Source organism: Corvus cornix, chromosome Z, assembly GCF_000738735.6.
Source record: "Corvus cornix cornix isolate S_Up_H32 chromosome Z, ASM73873v5, whole genome shotgun sequence".
NCBI classification, from domain to species: domain Eukaryota; kingdom Metazoa; phylum Chordata; class Aves; order Passeriformes; family Corvidae; genus Corvus; species Corvus cornix.
In genome coordinates this window covers 6425222-6448550 of record NC_046357.1, presented here as the reverse complement: position 1 = coordinate 6448550, position 23329 = coordinate 6425222, and the positions used below count along the sequence as shown (strand labels likewise).

The 23329-nt window shown below is 41.6% G+C and overlaps 1 long non-coding RNA gene across 1 annotated transcript; it reads left to right on the top strand.

Moving 5' to 3' along the window:
• The first annotated feature begins 1249 nt into the window (after positions 1–1249).
• On the top strand, positions 1250–14144 carry LOC109144040. Its single transcript, XR_002044518.3, has 5 exons — positions 1250–1487; positions 3475–3628; positions 5457–5571; positions 11935–12078; positions 12176–14144. It is a non-coding gene; the product is annotated as an uncharacterized LOC109144040 (long non-coding RNA).
• The last annotated feature ends 9185 nt before the right edge of the window (positions 14145–23329 follow it).

The window sequence follows — 23329 nt, the reverse complement described above, 5'->3', positions numbered from 1 at the left end:
ATTGTGTAATTAACAGAGCAGTACAAGTTGGTTCGGGGTTTTTTTTTGTTTTGTTTTGGTTTGTTTTTTTTTTTTTGGTTGGTTGGTTGGTTGGTTGGTTTTTTTTGTTTCGGTTTTTTTTCACTGCCAGAACAATCATATACCCTTTGTATTATAAAATGCCATCTTCATGTTTTAGGGCTATACTCTGACAGTCATGAAGGGGTTTTATAAACACTTACTGAAAATTGTAAGAGTTCAGTTTCTGAGCTAGTGTGGGGAATATCCAGTTAGATACTGACAAGGTCCAGTACAGATTCAGCTGCCAGAATTCAATAAAGCAACATTGTTTGAGAATAAACATGGTGTATCTGTAATACTTCCACATATCTCTATATCTCTCTTTTTTGTGTTGCACAACGATTAAAATATGTAAGAACACTTAATGCATAAAAATATACCAAAGCTAGCACATGAAGCTTATTGTTTTGCCTTCCATAACTGTGAACAGCAGCTGTGGTCCTGGATGTAGGATTTAACATCAGGATTTGAATTACTTTCAGAGAAACATTGACTTTGAAAAACTAGAAAAGATGGCTTCATCTCACAGGTAGTGAAAATGCTGTGGGAATAGTGATGCGAGTTGTGATCCTGCCTTAAAACTGTAAGTTCAACAGGCTTGTAAATGAAATTGGATCTTCAGTGACATTGTTTTCAGATCCTTCTGCCCTCTGTATTGTTACGGGAGTGTGAAGACCCCTGGTACTAGATGACAAAGGTAAAGGCATGCAAAACCAGATGAGAAATCTAACCAGATGAATATTGCAAAATTTAGTGGATATTATTAAATATTAGTGGCTGTTTTTCCTGTTAATGCAGCTTTGCAGTCCAGAAAACAGGGTCATTTGAAAACCAGCAAATTTATTCTGGCACATGCTGTTTCTTGCTAGGTTAAACAGCGCTCTTTAGATGAGGGGAGCACTGGAAGGTTATTTTAGCTTTACACATGTAGAAAAAGAGAACACAATTAAAGCTGCCCCCATACATACTTTGGAGTCAGGATGTTTCCCTTCAACTGTTACTCAATGAATGGCATTGTTCAATATGTGTAATTCTTCAGAGATTAAGAATCATTAGCTAATAAGATATGCCTTAGTGCATCTGTAACATCTGCAGTTTCCTGGTCACAAAAATGCATTTGTCACAGTGAGCACAGGGAGGAAACAGGCAACCATTCCCCAGCTGAAAACCTTATGAAAGCAGGGACCTCTCAAAGGAGGCTGGGCGGGGAGGGAGACAGCTCTGCTTGCTGCTTGCCCCCTTGCACAGAAAAAGCAGATCTTATTTAAAAAAAACGCCTTAGAAACCTGGGACTTTAAAAGACAAAACCAGAAAACCCCAAATCCAACAAAACCAAATACTTGTGGTTCTTCAAAGAAGCAGGCTCAAAAGAAACCGCCTCGAAAGCAGAGGAGTCTGCTAGGCTCTTTGCTGCTCTCAGCATCCGTGTAAGTAACTCTCTCCACAATTATCAGCTGAGTCTATTTCACCACAACGGATTTGATTGTGCATTGACGCTGAGAGGGAGGGAGGGAGATGACAGGCAGCCTCGAGGAAGAGATTTATCCCGGCCTGTCAGGCAGTTTGATAAGGGATGTGGACTCTGCGATGTCTCACAATAGCTTTTTTATTTGTTTGCTTAATACTGGGCTGTTTCAGAAACGCACACAGCTGAGCTGACAGGAGATGCAAACAGAGCACACTCGTTTGGGAATTACGGGGGTGGTGGTACACAGGAAAATAGCCTCAGTCTTCTTCACAGGAAAGTCAGATGATAAACTGATCTTAAGACAACGTATCTTCCTTCCTGTAAAATGCAATAACAGGCAGATCTTGTGACCTCGATGACCCTCTGCCGAGTTTACTCCTAACCAGGGAAGGGCTGGGGGAAGCTTTCCTTGGCAGACGCAGCGCACAGCTCCTATGTGAATCATGTGGCTGTGCTTAAAGCGAGAGCCAACAATACCAGCATAGTGGGCCACATATCTTTCAAAGCAAGCGAGTTCACAAAGCAGTCCCCTGCTCGCGGAGATAAGCCGCAGCAGCCCTTTCATTAAACATCCGCTGTGTACTTCCCGTCGGGGCCGCGGGTTGGCCCAGGGGACGGCCGGCTGACGAGAGCCAGCAGACGCTCTCATGGCTTCTCGTTTGGCTATTTAGGACAGATTTTCCCCGCAGCACTCGGCAGACGGCAAAGAGAAACACACCATTTATGTCACCCTATTAAATACACACAGCTTTTGCAGCCCTGCATCATGCTGCAGCCTTTCTCATCCCTTCTTGGCTCTGCGCAACAGAGTAAACATCATAAAGAACATAAAAAGGAGTTTTCCTGAATTTTCCCTGACCTTCCCTGGCAACAGAAAGCTTTAACGGGGTGAGGTTTTTTTCCCCTCGAGAAAACATGCCTCCCGCCCTCCTTCCTTCTCAAATAAATTTGGCAAAAACCCAGAGACTTGTGCTTGAGGGTCATGCTCAGGGGTCCTTCCAGGAAACTTCATTCAGAGGAGTTAATGCAGCAGCTCACTTGCCTGCTTTGAATCACACTGCGTCTGTGCTCACTTTTCCTACACTCGAGTTATGTTTGCTCTGTAGCACCCAGGCTGTTACATCTCACTCCTGCTGTACAGGTTGACAGCAGTAAGCGAGCGTCAGGCCAGGCTTTCCCCTGCCTTGCACCGCAGATGGCCCTTTCCATATTTGCTGCATAGTGTAAAATACTGCCATCTCAGATTTGTTGGCACTGTATACCCACTCTATTGCTTCTAAAAGCTGCATACCTTCTCTAAACGATCCAAGAGTGCTTCCACTTAGTCCTTTCAGCATTTACAGCTGTTAAAGTTTGTGCTGGTACAGAACCAAGAGCCTAGGGCAGGACCTAATTTTATGAGGTGCTGTATGTGAGTCCTGATTCAGGACCTTGCAAGCCAAAAAGAACTAGAGAAGACAAGCAAGTCAGGATTGGGTACAGGCAGGACGTATGAACTCTAAATAGCATGCATATATGTCTTAAGTCAGTATAATGTCTTAAGTTGGTATATAATTGTCCTTATTGTTATGATGAGGAAAATGATGTTTAAATTAAAGTGGCTGAGTTATTTGCCAAGGAAGGCACTGTGTCAGAGGTGCCACTGTGGCTGTGCAGTGATTGAAAACAGGATCAGAATTTTTCAAAGCAGGTCTGTGAGGTCTGTAGTTGGATTATTGTCCCAATATATGATAAGCAATGATATTTAAACACCTATAAGACTGTCTGTGGTTTCACAGGGAGCTGAGAGCTACTGCCACTAGAAATGTTGCTGGGTCCCACTGCCAGGAGATGCATTTGGTGGCAGAGGTTTGTTGACCTTAGGCTGAATTACGGTTTTTAAGCAGATTTGTATTAAAAAGGAAGGCCAGTATTTTTGATCATAGCTAACAAAACCTCTTTCTCAGATGTCCTGTTTGAGGGTGATCTGCTTGAGAGGGACGTGGGCATAAGAGCTGCTTGCTCACAAGCTGATTCCCACCCCCTTCCTTTTCTGGTTCCCTGGGCTGAGACTTGGCACATCGGCACTTGGAGCATCGTCCAGGTCAGGCACAGTAAGAGGTAAAGTTCAAGGCATAATTCTCGTGTCATCCTGATTTTTCACCTGAGGTACTAGGTGCAATCTGCATTTTGTGGCCAGCCAGCAGTCGCTGGCCCACCTGCAAGTGCTGTTCACTACTTGGAAACCATCCTAGATCTAGAATATGAATTTGAATGGAGAAATAAACATGTTGCAAATTCAACAAACACTGCTGGCTATTGAGCAGCATGCCCTGCAGCAGGGGAAGTTGAGGTTCAAAATTCTGTCTCAGAAACAGGCTCAATTAACAGAAAGAAAAACGCAGCAGATGTCTGCTCATAGAGGAAGTTTTGCCACTTTCCTCTCTTTATTTTTTCCATCTGGAAGGATGAAAATCTCACGTGGCCTCTACAGGGCATTTTTCAGGAGGAGGAAGGCACCCCCTCCCCCTTCTGCAGTGCAGTTTAACTCATGCAAACACAGAACCAGAGTGTCTGACCCCAGGAAGTGTCTGTACAACCAAAGGGTTATTTTGGCAGAACTCGATGTGGATTTTTTACATGCAGTCTGAAAGTCACCTGGTCTATCCAATGTGGGTCAAATGCATGGCAGAGAATGTGCTAACAACCAATCTGTAAAAATGCCTGCAGGGCTGTGCCTGATCCTTGTCTTGGGTTTGCTAGAACATAATCTAAATGAATGCATTACTGATACAAAAAACATGTTGCAAAAAAAATCACCCAAACTTTGCTCTAAAATTCAGTTCATCTGGTGCAAATGCACTCAGCTCTGAAATAATCCACATTTTCTAACCTTTGAACACAGTGAATTTCTTCTAACATTACAGTTCTATATAGAGTGGAGAGTACGCAAATGATAACTCATAAAAGTTTTGCTGAATGCATGTCAATTTGAGACAATACTATTATCCATAAGGTAAAGATGCACAACAAGTACTAGAAAGGGCTTTTTATTAGTACCAAAAAAAGAAAAAGAGGTGGAGAAGAAGGAAGTCTTCTCCTTACCATCTTCATACAGCATAGTTGGGAAGGTTAAAGCCTGACTCTAACCTCCATAAAACTTCCATGGGAAAGAAACACAAGCATTTAAGATAGCTCCATCTTCCTGTTCGTTTGCTCAGCAGTAATAAAATTGCTAGCATGGCCCAAGAATGCATGTTTTGAGGGAAAAGCATAAAAGTGTCAGTGGGTAATATTTGTATAGATTTGTTGTTTGTTAGAACAGTGTGCCTCTGCATGGGAAGATAACTCTAGCCTCACTCAGTGGCTCCCGCTTACTCACCTGGGCCAGGTCCATGGGAATGTTTTATGAAATAATACATGAAATAGGGAATGTTTTTTCACTGTACACAGATTTTGTGAGCTGTTTGTTAGCTGGTAAAGGCTGGCCTTCAGGATGAAACGTCTGTTAATGAAATGCTACACAATACTATAGTGTGGAGTAGCCACAAACTCTGCCCAGGGCTGAGCTGGGCTCTGCTGCAGACTGTATGGTGTAGGGGAACACATGTCACTTCAGTGCATCTGATAGCCTCAGCTGTAAGGAAAGACGGCACTTCCTCTTCCTGAGTCTTTATTCAGAGCGCATTTGCTCTGTGAGAGGGACTGTGCAGCTGCTTGCTGCACATCCTCTGGAGCCCAGCTCTAAGTGTCTGCTTCAGCTGCACTGCCTTGAGATGGTACTTTAATATTAACATGTTTGGTGAGAACAGCAGCTCTCCCACCTCAGAAATGGGGTGTGCAGGTATAAGTTCTACCTTCAGATCTCCTCTGAAAGGGAAGGAACTGGAGAATTATATCAAGTCTTCCTGCTTCTTTTTCTAACATGTACCCTCTCTCTCTGCTGCAGATCATTAGACACTCCAGACATCTTATACAGCCCCTGTATCACAACGCTCGTGAGGTTTCTCATCAAGCTAACAAGCAAATTACCCGTGACAGTCCTGGCCAAACTCCTGATAAAGGTTCTGAAACACAATGACACCCTCACTCTTTCTTTCTCTCTTGTAAAATCAATCAGACTTACACTTTAAATAGGCAAGTGGCCTAAAGGAGAAATTTTCCCAGCCTGTCAGGGTCCTGGGAGGGGGAGCTGAGGAGGCTCTTTCTGCTTGTTGTTTATTGTTGAAAGAAAGTGGGTTACACTGGAATTATAAATCTTCAAATGGAGAGAAATATTTGTAAATAGTCCATAAATGACTGGCAGTCTATTTACCCTCCCGGCTGTATTTCACATCCTACATTTTCTTAAGTCAGACCTTTCTGATTTTACTAAGGTGAAAAGTCATTGTTACAATGTGTTAAACTCAGGTAGAGGAGTATTTGAGATGACTGATATAATTAAGCATCATGCTTTGGGGGGGCCCAGGCAATTAAAAAAAGCTCTCACAGTTTGCAGAAACCCATGACTAACTGGGCCACAGATTAAAAGGTGGCTAGTAGCCCTATAAAGACAGTTACATTAAATGGTTACCTCTCCAATTTGCAGGGTATCAGTTGGCATGCCATATAAATTGTACATTGTGCCTCCCTCCAGATCCCAATTCTAAAAGTTTCCCCCAGATTTACAGTATTGCATAGAGCTTCCTCAGCAAGGGCTCACCTACTTCAAGAGCTTTACAAAATTGGTAACATTTTGCAGGTAAATTATCACTGTTTGTTCTGCCATTCAATGATTTTTCCAGTGTTTGCTAGTTCATCTGTCAATTTGCAGAAAGTTTGCTAGAGCTTTCCCACTCAGTGGTGCAAATTAAATGAGGTTTGTCTATAGAGGTTAATTGATTTTTAGTCAGAACTGCCAGTAAAAGACATTTGAGGATATTGAACCAGGCCCCCATTTTGTGTGACTGAAATGTGACAAGCTCCCTGCACCCATCCCCATGCCCTTACCCACCCCCCACCCTACCCTCCTGCTTCTTTTTATGTGCCTTTTTGATTCTGAAACTTCTGGGGTCACATTTTCAAGCCTCTCTTCACAACAATGTGATGCTCTTGCAGAGATACAAATGTTGCTCTGAGATGTATTAGCAGGGGTGCTGGGTATAAGACAAGAGAGGTAATTATTCTGCTCTACTTGGCACTGGTGCAACCTCAGCTGAAGTATTGCATCCAGATTTGGGTGCTACATTTTGTGATAACTGCAACAAGATGATAAGGGGTTTAGAAAACATGAACCTCTGAGAAAGGTTAAGAGAATTGGGATTGTTTAGTCTAGGAAGTAGAGACAGAAGGAAGATGTTAACACTTTGCAAACACATAGAATTTATTTTAAAGAAGGCAGAAATAAGTTGTACCCTTTTCCACAAAGGGTAGGACATGAAGCCATAGAATTATAGAATTGTTTAAATTGTAGAAGACCTCTAAGATCATTAACTCCAACCATTAACCCAGAACTGCCAAGTCCACCACTAAAGCATGTGGCAAGTGCAGATCTACGTGTCTTTTAAATGCCTCCAGGGATTGTGACTCCGCCGCACTACCGGGCAGCCTGGTCCGATGTTCAGCAATCCTTTTGACGAAGGGATCTTTCTGAATATCCGATCTAAACACCTTCTGGTGCAGCTTGAGGCCATGTCCTCTTGTCCTGTCAGTGCTTGCCTGGAAGAAGAGGCCAACCCCCACCTGGCTACAGCCTCCTTTCAGGCAGTTGTAGGGAGTGATAAGGTCACCCCTGAGCCTCCTTTTCTCCAGGCTAAACACCCCCAGCTCCCTCAGCTGCTCCTCACAGGACTTGTGCTCCAGACCCTTCATCAGCTCCTTTCTCTGGACTCCCTCCAGTACCTCAATCCCTTTCTTGCAGTGAGGGGCCCAGAACTGGACACAGCACTCGAGGTGTGGCCTCACCAGTGCCCAGTACAGGGGACAATCCCTGCCTGGTCCTGCTGGCCACACTATTGCTGATCCAGGCCAGGATGCCATTGGCCTTCTTGGCCACCTGGGCACACCTTGGCTCATGTTCAGCTGCTGTTAAGCAGCATCCTCCCTCGCTTGCTCACACCAGCTGTGTGAGGAAGTTGCCTTCCACACACTTCAGAAACTTCCTAGGCTGTTCCCTCTCTACTGTATTGAATTTCCAGCAGACATGTGCTCAGCTGAAGCCCCCCACAAGAACAAGGGCTAGGCATTTTGAGACTTCTTGCAGCTGTTTATAGAATATTTCATTTGTCTCTTCAAGTACTTGCCTAATTCACCACTTAAATTTAGAGTAAATCTTAGGAAAAAGAGTCTGATTGTAAATGTAGTGTAACATTGGAAGCAACTTCTCAGAAGCCTGGAGTTCTCCTGCACAGGAATTTTTTAAGAACCCATCAGGCAAACATCTGGACACATCATGCAGTCTGTAGTGTAATCCTGCTCCCCTGACCTGTGGAAATAACCTGCTTTCTTCCAGTTCCCCATCTCTAGAGTGTGGTGGCTCTAAGAGTGTAGGCAAGAAGAACACATGTAGAAAGAAAAGAAAGAAAGTGGGACTACAATACAGCTGTTTACCTCCAGGCCTTGGCTTTGTCTGTGAAACCTTCAGTTCGTGAGAATCGTGGTAGAATCCCCCAAGTCCAAAATGCTCTGAATGGCTAGTTGTGGCCCTTAACTTGGACCTTGAACATGGCAAAGGCTACTGAATATCCCTTCTTGGGTTTCTCACTGAGCCCCATCATTCGTGACTGATTAAACCCATATATTAGAAATATGTCCAGTCTATCTCTAAAACACCTTTGCTCCTTTTTCTAGGAAAAAAAAAAAAGATTCCACTACATTGTTTTCTGTGCTTCTCAAAAAGCTAATTGTCTTAATGGCCAGAAATCTGCATTTTATTCCTGTATATCCAGCTTTATCTGACCTCTACTCAACCTCATTAAGGTTGCTTCTGCCAGCAGATGCTACTCGTATTTAGAGACTTAAAAAGGTCAGGTTACCACATGGCCTGCTGATCAATAAGCTGAATAAAACTTGTGCAACTCTTCTGTCATGGTAAGACTGTTTTTCTATTTCTCTGAAGACTCTCAGAGTTCATTTGTGACCACCAAAGTTCGATACACGTATTTGCATAAAGCCATGACCGCAAAAATGGAGCAAGGTAAAAAGGCTGGTGTGTGACATGTTATCATACAGCCACTTACACCTGTATGTGCCATGACCACAAACTGGAACGTAAAAGAAAAATACCCAATATGCTTGCTAGCACAGTCTTACCAACCACATAAATGGTCTGTTGCTGGTTTTCTCTCTGTGTTACACATACACACATCTCTTTCATTTTGGTTACAGACACCAGGTTGAAATGGTGTTTCCCCCTAATCAGACCACACTGAAGAAAAATACGAACATTTGTTTATACCTATAATTAAGTGGTGCAATTTTTTGCAATCAATGTCTGTTTACTCCTGCAAATAAAGCAAGAGCAGGTATTTGGGATTGCTGAAAATCAAACTACTCAAGTTTATCAGCATTGGTTTGAGAGATGAACTTTAAAGACACTGAAACTCTGTTACAGATATCTTTCCAGGACAATGTAACAGTCCTAACCAGTCTTGTTTCATTCAGAATCTGTATTTCTCTTGTACATTCAGATACCCAAACTAAAAGCTTTCTTTCCCATCCTTGTCAACAAATCCTAACCCAGAAGAGCCCCCTTAATAAGGATTACAAGGCATTTTAGTATCTTTGTTGATTAAGACCCTGGACAGAAGGTGAAGTGACTAACTAGGGCTGTTGCTGGGAGTAATTTGTCCACTGTCTAGGAAATTAAATGAGACCACCATAGCATTTTAGGAAGTCAGATAAGATGCTAAAGACGGTCATGCCTTTCAGTATCTGGGATCAGCCTTTGCAAGATTTGAACTAATTATCTAGAGTTGGAGTTGGGCAGATACTTTATTTAAAATAGGTTTTTTCAAAGCGGGCTTTTTTGACCTGGTCCCTGGTTTCTCATCTGAATTAACTGGTTCTAACTGAATGGCAGATAATCTAAAGGCATGTTAAATTAGAGGAAAGATTTTGTTGGATGTATTACTAATGCAATACCTTTCTTCTCTTTGCTGGATAAACACAACTTTTAGAATCAATTCCTGCTTCTATAAACACACTCACTTATGTACTCAGATTTGGCTTTGCTCACACACTCTATAGATGTGGCTTAGGCACCGTGTGCTCTGGGGAACATTTACTAGCATTGATGTATTCATTAGAGTATTTGTATGAGGCAAACTTGAATGAGATGGAGTTGAAGGAAAGAGAATTCACTTCAGAAATGCAAGGGAGGTGTCCCCCACAGAAGCCTTTCTATCTACAGCTACATGTTATTTCCAAAACTTCTACAAAGGCCACTGAATCCTTCTGCTGAGCCTTCAGTCACTTCCACAAAACAAAGTTCTTAACTGTTGACTTCACCCCCAGGGCCAGGTCCAAGTATTGAGTATCAGTCATTAAGTACTAGTTACACAGAAAATTTGGGCATGCCTCAAACTGTCAAGTCTACTTGTGCAAACTCAATATTTATATTAATTGAGGTGAGAAGTGATTCGCTGTCAGACAACTGCTGTTTCCTTTGTTTGGATCTGACTGGCAGCACTAGATTATGGTGTGCAATAACTGTCAAGGCGAGATAGGACATGTATCAACCCTTCATCTTTAAAATGTTTGATGAGAGCTTTCATGCTGTAAACCTGTTTCACACTGCTCTAGATGACTTTTTAAAAATTAAAATGAGCCCTAAATTAATGTAAAAGCTTTTATTTTTTGAAAAAAATATTACCAATTACTTTCACAGTGCTAATAGGTATACGCCTGAGACCTACATTTCCCTGAACTTTTGCTGCTTTAATCCAGAGGCTGAGATTCCCTCAATCTCTCTGTAATATATTGGGTGCAACGGCAATGTCCAAAAAACAAGGATTTTCAAGTGAAGTCCATAACACACTAGGGTCCTGATTAGCCACACGCACCATGTATTGCAGACAGAAACAAGGCTAGTTAGGTATGAGTCACAAAGTAGAAAGTTTGGTAATTATTTACAACGTGTTCATAGAAATTACTATAAAAGGATAGGGATGACAGGAGGATAAACTGAGCCTGAAAGTTTTTTTCCATTTACATTCATTTGAGTCAGCCTGGAATCAATAGAATTCTGTCCAAAGGACAAGGTGTGCTATGTCAGGTGGTAATTACTCCTTGGTGCTATTCATATTATTTATACCTTTAAGTATGTATGCCAAGAAACTTCAAATCACAGTACACACAGTAATCTCTTCACTCACAATAAAACAGATCAGAAGAAGATCACTAACTCTGAAAGAGTTGCTGAACATCCATGGATTGCTTGCTATTTGATGGATTATTAATATGTTATATCCTTTATAGGGGAAAGTGAACTCTTAATTGTATGGGATAGGAAAGGCAGAGATGGGACTTCTAATGACACAATAAGAAAAATATCAAGAAGTCAGTGTTTTATGGCTGTCAGGCCCTTTACTTCATTAGGTTTCTTTTAAAAATTTATTTTGCTTTTCTCCTGAGTAGCAGGGCTGATGCCACATCTAGACTGGGACCTTCACAAGAGACAGAAAGAAGAACAGAAAGAATACAGGCTTGCAATAAAAGATCACATTCAAGGAACATAATTTGTCAGAAAAAAGGCAAATTTAAGAGTGCCACTAATGACCTAGGCATGTCACTCAACCACAGGATCAGTGTCTACCCACTCAGCACACTTAGCTTGAATTTTACTCCAATGTGTCATGTTACAGACGGAGCAGGCTGATGTTGAATGTTATTCTATTCAAGCTAGTTAGTTCATTCTCTCTCTCAAACCAATCTTTACGTTTCTCAGAAGTTTCTAGTATTTCTAGTTTCTGCTTTACATAATTTGGTTTTCTGGACCTGATAAGGTTTTAAAGTAAATCACTGAAACCTAGGTCAAAAGAACAAAGCTCTTAGGCTCATATAATGTTGCATTTATTAAGAGATAACTTAACTGGGTGGGAAAAAATGAAACACAAAAACTAAGGGAAGCAAAGCATGATTTGTGTTTTCTCTCAAATGTGTCACTGGGAATATAATTAGGACCAATCAAAAAAAGTCCAACAAATCCTGATCTCTTTAATAAATTTCCCCCTTCCTCTGCAATAAAAACATTTCCAGAATTAATGGCTACTATGGATGAATTGCTCCCAAGAAAACAGATGGATCAGAAAATTTCACTATCCACTGCAAGTGTGTTCATGGGCATGTTATGGGTGGGGTTGGTCCGACAGTGAGAAAATAAAAGCCCTGTTTGCTTTTGTTTCTAAGGGAACCTCCACTCATGTGTGTCATCATGTACTTTTGCACAGGGGCTTTAAGAATTTGTGCCTCGAGGCGAAGGGATGAATATTGTTGTTTTAAGTTGCAGATATGAGATGGAGGGTACTCAGAGGCATACAATGGTCAGTGCACGCAGTATTGCAGTTCTTTACCTGCTAGTACTCTTAAATCAGGTGAGTACTCCCCAGGAGCTTCTTTGTTCTATTTTTCAGATGCTGTGTTAATAATTCTTGCTTTTTGATTTTTTCCTTTTTTTTTTTTTTTTTTTAGACAAGTGAGAAAGATGGATGCTAGCTCCAGAAGATAATTGCAAGCTCACCAGGAAACAAATTGTCTGAGAGTTTGTGCTCTGATCATGTCGTCTTCACGTGTTTTGTACAGAGAGATAGCCCTATTCAGCAAAGAATCAGAGGAGCTTAAGGCACCTGGTATCTTGCAAAACAAGCCAAAACCCATGTGTTCTCAAAGCATACATCAGCTTCCATATGTAACTCAGTGAATTGTCTTGTTTTTCTTACTTTGGAAGAATTAATCATTTTTGCATTTGTGAAATCTCAATTCTTATCAGAGTAACATATCCCATAATTTACTCTGATTGATCTTACTAATTCACTTAGCCATTCCAACTGCTTGGCTGTTGCCCAGCTTCACAGGTTTGCTGTAACAGAAAACACCAGGGTACTGTGAGCCAACTTACTCTCTTTTTTTAACTTTCTTTTTATGTGAATAAAATTCCCAAAGACTTGTAGTTAATATGTGCTGGGAATAAAGCCTGAATAAATACAGAACAAGGACTGTGGGTACTGACTTGGCCACTGACAAGCATTTAAACATATTTCTTGCACTCGAAAAGACCACTTTCTCTTTATATAAGTTTCTCTAACAAATTGCTTTAGCAGCTGAGAAACCTGCACAACTGATGATGTGTTCTGCTGTTGCTGGTGCCATATCTCACAGCAAGTGCAAGCTTTTGAAGGTGTTTATAAAGGGCTCTACTTCTCTAGCACAATGCTTTACATCTAAATATCACGGCTGGCTGACATCTGATAGGCACTGGCCCACAGCATGCAGCTTTCTGTCAGAAATGCAAACCCTGCTCCCCTCACTGCAGCAAATTGGAGTGGAGGTGTGCAGGGTGTGACAGGCGGGGCATCAGGAGGAGAGTGGTGTGTGGCACAGCTCTCCTGCCCTCCCCAGGACAGGCTACTTCTGCAAAAATATCCTGTAAGGTGCCTTGTCTCCAAGCTACTACATAAAGAAATTGAAGTCCTAAATAAATTAAATGCTCTAACCACCCTTAGCACTGTGAGGTGACTTCTCTCTGCAGCCTCTCCACCGGGCTTGGCAGAGCCTGCTCTGCCTGTGCCAGGGCTGAACCTGGCCCAGCACTGCTGCACAAGCCTTATGTAAAGTCCCCTTTGCATTTCCACAGAACTGCAGGAATGGTTGTACATCACTTGGAGATGTTTTATGTTCTTTCTGGGGAGTGAAATGCTTCTGACTTCCAGAGAAACATGTACCTGTGCAGCCCCTGGGTGAGCCAAACTACTGCCTTTTGATCCTGAGAAAGTTTTCAAGGACAAAGAGAACTGTTGAAGGCAGCGTGGTGCTCATGCAACTTTTTTGTCTCTGCTAATGTCAACTCTGTATTCATTATAATCAGTCAGTGTGAAGGTCTCTGTTGATATGTGTCAGAGAGACAGCTTACTCCATGCCTCTGTCCCACTGGCTTCGAAATCACTTTCCTAGTAATCGCATTTGAAAGGTCATTTTTGCCTAAAAGCCTTTCTGCCATTAACCCGTTTTAGCTCCTGTGCCCAAGGCAGTCTGAGATGTAAAGGTAGTGGATATTTCCTTTGGTTGGTTTGTTTTGTGCTTTTTGCAGCACCTGCCTCAGGAGGAGGGGGACATCTCAAACACAGGCATAGCCAGTCCCTCTGTCCCCACCTGGAGGCACTCTCCTACCCTTGGGATCGTTCATTTCGAGCAGCCTAATGTGTTGTCAGCCAAACTGGATTGCATCAAATGTGCAAACGATTTTAAATGAAAATTAGCAAATTATGGCAGAGCCTTCCCAAGTGTGTGGAGAGGGGTTTATATAACCAATTTCTGAAAAACAGAGAGAAAAAGAGACAGCTGGCAAGAAGGAAAAGATTAAACCCAAGGGCAAAAGGAAGTATTTGTAAGAGAGGAGAAAATAGTGGTTTAGTCATGATGTGTGAAAGGCTTTTAGGTGCAACCAAACAGCGACCCAGCTCTCAATATCAGAGAGGGACTAGTTTCACACCATGCAGGTGTCACTCCAGGACTTCACTAACACAGAGTGCCACTGACCTGCAAGAATGAAGGCAATGAGGGAGAAAACAGCAACTTCTCTTGAGAAGATTAGTGGGAAGAAATAAAGACAACAAAGAAAAGAAGTCACAGACACATGGGGAGAAGAATTTTTTTTTCTATTTTATTTATAGATTTCACTTAAGGTTTCTTTAATTTATATAACAACTTTGCCTTCCACAGACAAGTTCATCATAGCAGGCTGCTTCTTGTAACTCTCAGGCTTCAGGAAGATAAGGTGAAATGCGTGTGTGAAATTCTCTGTCTTGTCCATTCACAGACTTAGAGATCTTGGATCAAATCAAAACAGCAAATGACTCAAACTTTGGGCTGCTGGACTTGAGCTGCTCCCAGCAAAGGGAAAGAAATGGCTGAAAAAGAAAATATTTCCTCCTGGAGGGATTCCATGAAGAGACTAACTGCAGGCACATACCAGGAGCAATGATCAGTGCAAGTTTTGCAATGTACATTCCCAACACAGTCCAAACAGTAGTTTCTGGGTATAAGTGCAAGCCCTGAGTCACACTGTGACTGCTGTTTGAATAATCTGACCAACGAGCCTGAAAAACCATACCCATTTCTTCTGAAGTAGGGCGTTTTCTCTCTAGTTTTAAGAAGACAGGAACGTGAATAGCTGTTAATAAGCTATTGTAAGGATAAGTATAAATGTGCAGATGTTTGATTGAGCTGCTAGGTCTTGTCTTGTAATCCTTACTAATTGGAAGGCACAATATGTTTTTTCGAGTGCACTTAGAGGATCAAGTTCTGCAAACTGCAGGTATGGCGATGTGTATGGAACCGGCCATGTTTGGACCAGACCACGGACTAAATTCATCTGTGGTGACCTAACTGTAGGCTTTTTACCAGATCAGCATGTAGATGTTCAACACTGCAGTGAGGTCTCATTATGAGAACAGAAAGTCTGCATGGGGTGTACAAGTACTCCTATGGGAAGTGTGCAACCTTTGTCAATCCTTGTTTTGTAGTTCAATGATGAAAGCAACATCTGCTATTAATGAAAGCCTTAGGTTGTGACATTAGTCACAGCACAAAGTAGGAAGTCTTGCCCTGATTTTAGAATATCATGCATTCCCATGAACTTCAAAGAAGTAGGATATCTTTTGTCACTTTAAAAAATGTTAAGTAATACTTTTGTGTGTGAGTTCCCTTTAAAGGAAAATCAACTTGATATTGGAAGAAAATGCTAGTGATGTTACCATAACTATACTGATAATAATTTCTGATTTATATGTTCCTATGCATGGAAATCTAAATGAAATTTACTGTTTTCCCTGTATTTTTTTTCCCAATGAAGTGAAATCAATACAAACATTATATCTTTTTAGACTATTTTCTGTTGACAGTATTCCCGGTAAACATTAACTCATTATTTATCTATCCCAAGGAATGGTATGCATTGAAAGACAATCGCTTTGCAGTGGAATGTGACCTTGGCTAGTCTATAACAGCAAAAAAATGCCATCCCTCTGACGTTATATTGTTTTGATGGAAGGAAAAATTAGCTAACTTACTTGGAAAAGTTGCAAAGGAATCTTCAACCTCTTAGAATGAGTTCAGCTAACCTTTAGGCTCTCTCTTTGGGAATGACATTATCTTGTGCTGGCACAGAGTGTTTCACCTAAGAGCTTTTTATGAAGCGTTAAGGAAACATTAATTAAGGTTACAGGCTTTCAGGGGAGAGACAAAAGTTATTAACCTCACTTTAAATATCAGACTCAGCACCTGGTCTCTGCAACACCTGGGACTGTGGATGAACCCTGTGACCAACAACAAGCTCTGCCCAATATGTTTGGATGTTGTGGGATGCGTAAGGGATGGCACAGGGGTCATGCTCAGCCCTTGTCCTGGAGCAGCCCTGCTCTTGCTGCTCCTGGGCAGTCCTACAAATGAGTAGAGTTTGTCACAGAGACTGTGTCTGCAGAAAACAACTGGTGTTCTTGGCTATCCCAGAAAATGAGGGTTGTGTGGTAGTCCTGTCATTCTGTCCATAGTCTTCCTGCAACAGAGGATATCTCCTCCAAACGGTGTCTGTGCTGCTTTGGCAGATGCTTGTTCTGGGGCGCTTGATGTGGTGCCAGGGAACAGCTGCTGGGATGCCAATGTTTGCACACTGCTGGCTGGTGGGGTAGGGTGTGCTGGGGCACCAACCTCTGCAGAGCATGATGCATCTCCTGTCACATGTGGGTCCGAGGCAAATGTTGTAAAAGGCAAAATACAGTGTGTAAGTATCTCTTTTTAAAGTTGTGTTTCTGGAACACCTCCCCTGGGTCATTCAGTTGGCCAGAAATAATATTTGTCTTGCAGTCACAGCCTCAATGACCTCAGCCTACACCCAATAACAGAACTTGTTCTAAGCTCAGCAGAGGCACCTCTCCGTGCTACTAATGGTTTTCCATTGTTATGTTGGCTGTTGATACCTAAGCTTTGGGTCTGGAGTCAGAGCAAGGACCTGGGTGTTGGCACCACAACCATAGCTGAGCACCTCTCCCTAACTGAAAGGACGCTGCTGGACATCCAGTTTTGGAAACCGGACTGGAGCAATCAGGGGAGGAATGCCCACTCAGGGTAACATCTTAGGTTTGGATTAAGAGGATATTTTTGAAAAGAAATTTCCCAGTTCCCCATCCTTGCCTAGATCATGTTGACAACCTACAGAGCAACCTACAGAAAACTAGGTTCCCTTCTGTTAAAAACCAAACTGAAAGATGCACTCCAGCATTTCTCCTAATGCTGTCAGTCCCCTGGGATCTTTGGTTACTTCTCTCTAATTTGAGGAGAATTTAATAGTCTTTTATTGTATACTCTATAGGAAGTAAATAGATCATGCATGTGTAATGTTTGGCATGTACACAAAGAAAAAGATACTTCCCTCTTCTGTTACATTTTCTAGTAATAGAGATACCACACTCTTCTCTCACTACAACTCTCACTTTTGCTATTGGGTTTTCCTTGTATTTGGATGTTTCTGTCTGAAATCATGCCACCTCAGGTGAGGGGACCTAATGTTAGACAATGGCTATTTTTTTCCTCATTATAAAGAGACATTAAAGTCTCCAAATTCACATGGTTAAGTTTTAATCTTTAAATCAGTCATGCATCAAATTTGAATGGTTCACGTTATGCTGGACTGCTTGTTGGAAAGCAAAATTAAGACTTCCCAAAGAATCTCTCCCCTCATTCTTGTCCTGTTCTGTCATCCTCTTTCCAAAACAGGGCTCATCAACTTTGTCCAAATGGATTTTTGTATCAGAATATCTTTACTGCAGATTTTCATCTTTTACTGGTTTATCTGTCAAGCATCATGTCTGCTGCAACACTGCTGAGCTTGATACTAGGCTGTGAGTTTACAGAAAAGAAACTTTAATTGTAACAATTTCCAATTATTCCCTAAAAGGATGCTATTTTTGTAAGCTGCTCCTGCAAATGCAAAAGACTGAGATTCTATACATATTATAGGGTAGGACAGTTACCGGAGCCACAGAGTTAGTTGCAAGGCTAGAAAAATATTAGTATACCATCACCAGGATTTTTGGTGAAGAGAAAAATTAAATAAAGCTTCATTTTTATGTCTACCTATAGATTAGGTTAAATATATTTAACCTGATATACTGTTTAAAAAAAAAATTAATAATCTTTAGTTTCAAGTCAAGCTTAAGATGAAAAACAAACAAACAAAAAGTTGAAATATCATATTTAAAAATATCATAACTTACTATCCATTCCAAAATTTTTAATGCTTGCATATTAGGATCACTGAAGAAGAGACACATATTTATAACTGTATGCATAGAGAGGCATCTAGTTCAATCAGTAGATTTTAAAAATCCTCAGAAATATCCCCTAATTCTGCTTTGCCTTACAGTCTGTGAAAAATTAATATGAAATGAGACTAAATGAAAGAGATAGCATGTCCAGCAGGCCATCCTGGATGTTGATAGCACAGTTATTCTCACACTAAAGCTACAATACCTGACGAGCATACTGTCTACTGAGCATCTGATTCATACTGTCAACATCATCTAAATCCCTGCACAGAGGCAGCCAGACCATGAATCCCCCACCACAACTTGTATCAAAGAGCCACCTTGCTGACAGGCCTTTTTGAGAAGCCAAAGACTGAACAGACTTGGAGAGTGAACTCTCTCCAGTCATCAGGGTAGTCCCACAAAAGCTGGCAAGGCAGAAAGTTGTTCTGTGGAGAAGCCTGCTGCTCTCTGCATTAAACAAGGATACTCTGCTTTCCTCTTCTAGGCGAGAGCCTGTTACTTTTATACATCCATCCTTTAAATATTTTATGTTAAAAAAATGTTACAATTTCTGCTCTACAGCCCACCTTCTGAGGATATGTCAGATAATTTGCAGAAATGAGGTTTCAGACTAAGAGTCACAATAACGTGCTACAGAAACCCAGTCGTCAGACTGCAGTTTATCCAATCAGGGAGTACAGCTGGGTCATGCGATCCAAACAGCTTGCTTTCAGTGCTCCCAGAGAGCAGCTTACAGAAATAGCTATGACTTCACAGATATTTGCCACAAACTGCTTAGCCAGTAATTTAAATACCAATTGAATTAGTGAAAATCACTATCAGTGCAGAAAGGTAACATTTGCAGGATTAATAATTTCCTGCAAGTTATTTGACCTATGCTAATCTCTGTTATTGAACCACTGCAGTTATCTTTTCCCTCCAGGCTAGCTGCTCTCTAATTGCAAGCTGACCTTGAGGTATAGCATCAGCTAGGCAAAACCTAACCCAGAGTGGATCATCACCAGCTAATCAGAGCTGTGGTTATTACTCAGCAGTCGTGTCTTAGCCCTGCTCTTCGACTGCAAGCCCACTATAGCACCTCTGCATTGAAAACTGCAACTGTTCTTTATTAATTGAGTTTTTATTCTGGCTGCATATGAGGAAGCAACAGAAATTATATAGCAGAGGTAGTTTTTCATTAGCGGGTGGAAGGTCATTGTGAATCTCTCTTGGCTCAACTGCTATGCAGCCAAATTCCTCCCTCAGCTTCAGGCTCTCTGAGATGTGACTTTTATTTAAGTCAAAGTAGCAAGATCAAGTATCTAATTCAGAGCTCAGAGAAAGCAACCTGAATCTCACTCAGATGTGGCCAGAAAGTGTTACCTCAGTGTAATCAGAGAAAACCTTTTCGTCCTCGAGCACATTGATCCGGTGGCATTAGCTGCTACCCTGGGGAAAGGGTTGTTCAGTAGGAGCTATGAAAATCTGCCCTTTAACCTGAGTGCCTGCAGGTCATTGAAAACATTTGGACAGTTCCTGTGGAGGAGGATGAGAGACTTCATGTTGCATGGAGTTGAAACTTGAGGGCAGGCTTTGTGGGTGAGAGCCTGAAAAGGAGAAGCTCTGGTCCACATTTCCTGCAGTTTTATCCAGCACCATACTCCTCAGGCACTGGAAAGGACTCTCCCTTGTGACACCCATCTGGAGCAGGGCTCTCAAGGAGGGGAACTTGGGCTTGACAGGTGCTGGGGAAGGCTGTGAGGGACTGGGAGCCAGAGCATCAGCACGGGGCTCCCCTCTGCTCCTGGATCTGCCACACCACGTGCAGATCTGCAGGAGAGGGGAGCCAAAGGCTCTGTTTTGCTTTGTAAAGGGGGTGGATATTTGGTCCAATCCAGGGAACAACTGATTTCAGAGTTGTCAGTTTCTGGGTTTTCCTGCACAAGGGAGCAAGTTAGACCACTTCCTTGTTTATAAAAGGCTCCTATTTCGCCCTTATTCTATACAAACAGAGAGTTATTATAGAGAGTGTAAGGTGTCGTGGAAACTTGTTTTTGAAAGATGGATTCTGGAAACTTGAATAAGAACTGGATTACATTTCCAATTACTGGGGCCAAATCCTTCTCTCAGTTACTCCCATAAAGCCAGAGTAATTAGCCAGTGTAATCAGTTACTCCAGATACCTCTAATGTGACAGGAAAAGTCATGTCTGATGACACTCAGACTCACAGCATTTCCCTAGTAGCTTCCAGTTTTATTTAAATGACTTTTCTAGTAGTCCAACAGGATGGATGTTGTTCAGGGAGTGATAAGCCTGTAAATATTTTCTTTGTTAAAAAAAAATGCCAGACTCAGTATTGTCCTCTGGGAATGTGACACTGGCAGGTGTTAGGGTTCAAAGATCAGAAAACAATAGCATTAACTTTGGAATGGACATGGGTTTCTGACCTGGTGTGGTGACTGGAAAATTCACTCATCAAAGCCCTGGGAAATTAAACACCCCCCACTCTTCTGACTCTTTCATACTGTATTAGCTTTCCTTCACAGGGTTCACTTATCCTTGCTTATTTTGAAACACAACTGAAGATTTTGTTTTTGATATTGCATCATATGACTTCTTATATAGGGGTTACTGTGGAATAGGACTGCCCAGATTCTGGTTGCACTGGCAAACTAAGAAGCTTGTGTATACACGTGTATATATGTGTGCATTTGGGTAGCAGTCATTCTGTTTTAAGATAATACGTGTGATTTTTCTTCTCCTTAATCCTGCTCTTGTTGCATATTTATGACCATCTGCCTGTAGTTAATGCAGTGAAGCTGTTCAGTGATATCAAGATTATGACAACTCAGCTCAACAGATAAGTGCTGTATATATCAGTAGAAGAAGGCAATCCCCACCATGCATTGTCTGGCCATCACTGTTTCATGCATTTACTGTAGTTCTCTGAGTTTTGCAAAAGGAGCACTCATTATATGCTATTTGTACATTCCAGTCTGACATCTTCCGGTGTCTCATGTAATTCTGCCTTTAGTACAACCCTTGTTTATCACCAAACTGTGCCTTTGTATTTAAAGACTGTAATTTGGTCGCCAGCATTTCTCTTTTTGCAGCTGGAGTTTTCTCTTGTACCTTGCAAGTTCATCAAACTCATCTCTTGAAGGGATAGAGGAGTCTGAGATTTGAGTGCATTCATTTGTGTGTGTGGGTGAGCAGGCAAAGTTCCCACTGGCTCTAAGAGAATACTCACATGCTGTACATAGTCCAAACATGCCTCCTTCCTGGCCTTTATTTGCAGTTCAAACAGAAACAATAATAAAGCAAACTTCAGCCAAAGTTCTTTCTCCAAATTTGGCTAAGGTTTCTCTGCATGAATCCCCTCTGTCCCAGCTCCTTGTTTATCCCTTTCAAAGAAAGAAACCCTTCTCCCATCTTAACTGGAGCCAACAGTATCCACCTGCCAGCACGAGGCAGCTCTGTATTTTTGTGTAGGATGTTAGTACCTGAGCAGAGCATGACTAAACAGAGCTGCTCTCCCTGTGCAGGAAAGGGCCACCCCATTACAAAAGTTGTATTCAGTACCTGTGTCCACTTCTAATGGACAATAGACAAAATCAGATAAATCAGCAAGAGAACTGAGAATACCTCTGTGAGAGAGAGTTATGAAGAGCTAATTAAATTAATGTAGTTTGTGGAAGAGAATTTTAACAAGTGTGTGAATCAGTTTGTAAGGCACTGTATAGAGAGAGGGTATCGCATACCATGGAGACACTTAATCAGAGTGAGTCTTTAATGTCCAGGTGTTGAGGCTAAGCAGATTTACACTGGAAATAAAAGGTTTATTTTTAATACCAGGATGTACATATTCTTGGATTAATTTACTAAGATGTGTGGTAAATGCTCCGTCATATCTTAGCCCCTCAAGAAGATTTCTTCAGGCAGAAATTCCTGGCAAAATGAGGTGTAGAAAGTAGAAATCCAAAGCAGACAGCTCAGAAGTGCTGTACCTTGCCTTTGAAATGACAGCTGGTCGTCCCCAGTGCCCTGCCAGCATCAATATCATGGAATATCAAACCGGCAATATGACGCTGGTCCTTTATTCCAACCCATGGCCAGTATTTTTATTGCTGATCCCACTCATTAGCCATATCACTCTCCTGACTCCAGGAAAAGAGGCTGAGGTCAGCATGTTAATGTGCTTCAGGAAGAGGTGCCCCAGTGCTGCTCCCACTTTGATTGTGGTTTAGAAGTGAGCATTCCCAGAAAACACCAAAGAAAGATCAAAGGTCTTATCAGCTGGAGGGCTCATTGGCTTCTGTTAGCATTTTACAACATTGTCCCAACACAGATGAGAGATGAAGTGATCGGTCCTGTCACTCTGTGACCAGAATTTTGACAGACAATATGGACAAAGCAGTAGGCAATGAGGGTACTGTGGGCACTGACCCCTTTTCTGTGGGATTCATCCCTCTCCTCCTTCAGAAAAAAAAAAAAAATTCTCACTTTATACTAGGTATCATGAGCACCTCTTCCCACAGCAAGTGTCGTAGACAGCCTTATTTCATCCTCCAGCAGGACATGAGGTCTGTAGGAGTCAGACTTCTGCATGAAGTGATTCCTAACTGATGGGAGGCACTCTCCAGGATGGGGATCTCTCTTCCTATAAAAAAGGCTGTTCATTTCACATTAAGTTTTAATTTAGCAGAACAGTTGCTTGCTTTCTTCAGAGGAGGAGAACATGTTCCATGAACAAAGACTGTCTATAACCATTAACTTTGGCCCCACTGAGCAAGAGGTCAGGTTTATTTTCCATACACTCTGCCTGCCAGACCTGTTTTCCCTTGTTCCATTCTACTGCTTTTCATCAGGTCACTCTTATTATAATTCATCCATGAAAAAAGGAAGAAAAAAATTATTTCCTTTAAAGACAACTTAATTCAAATATTGACATGCAAGATGGGAATCAGAAAACAGCAAAAAAATTTAGGAATAACCTTTTGCTTTGACCAAGAAGAACATGTCTCACAGCTCTAACAGGAAAAGAGCAAATATTTTTCTAGACTCAGCAACTGGCAATGAAAAAGTATGACAGTTTTAAAGGACAGAGAAATTCAGATTGGAGTTAGCTACAACTTGCTTTCAATATAGTGTAATCACAAGCAAGGGAGGGACAAAGTGAGCAATTCAAGATTTATTTTTGCCACCAAATTTTGTTCTGAGAAATCTAGATTTTGGCATTACATCAGATGACTAGTCCATTAATCACATTTAAAATACTTAAATACTTTTTGCTTTTTAATTTTCCTTTTTTGATGAATAAGA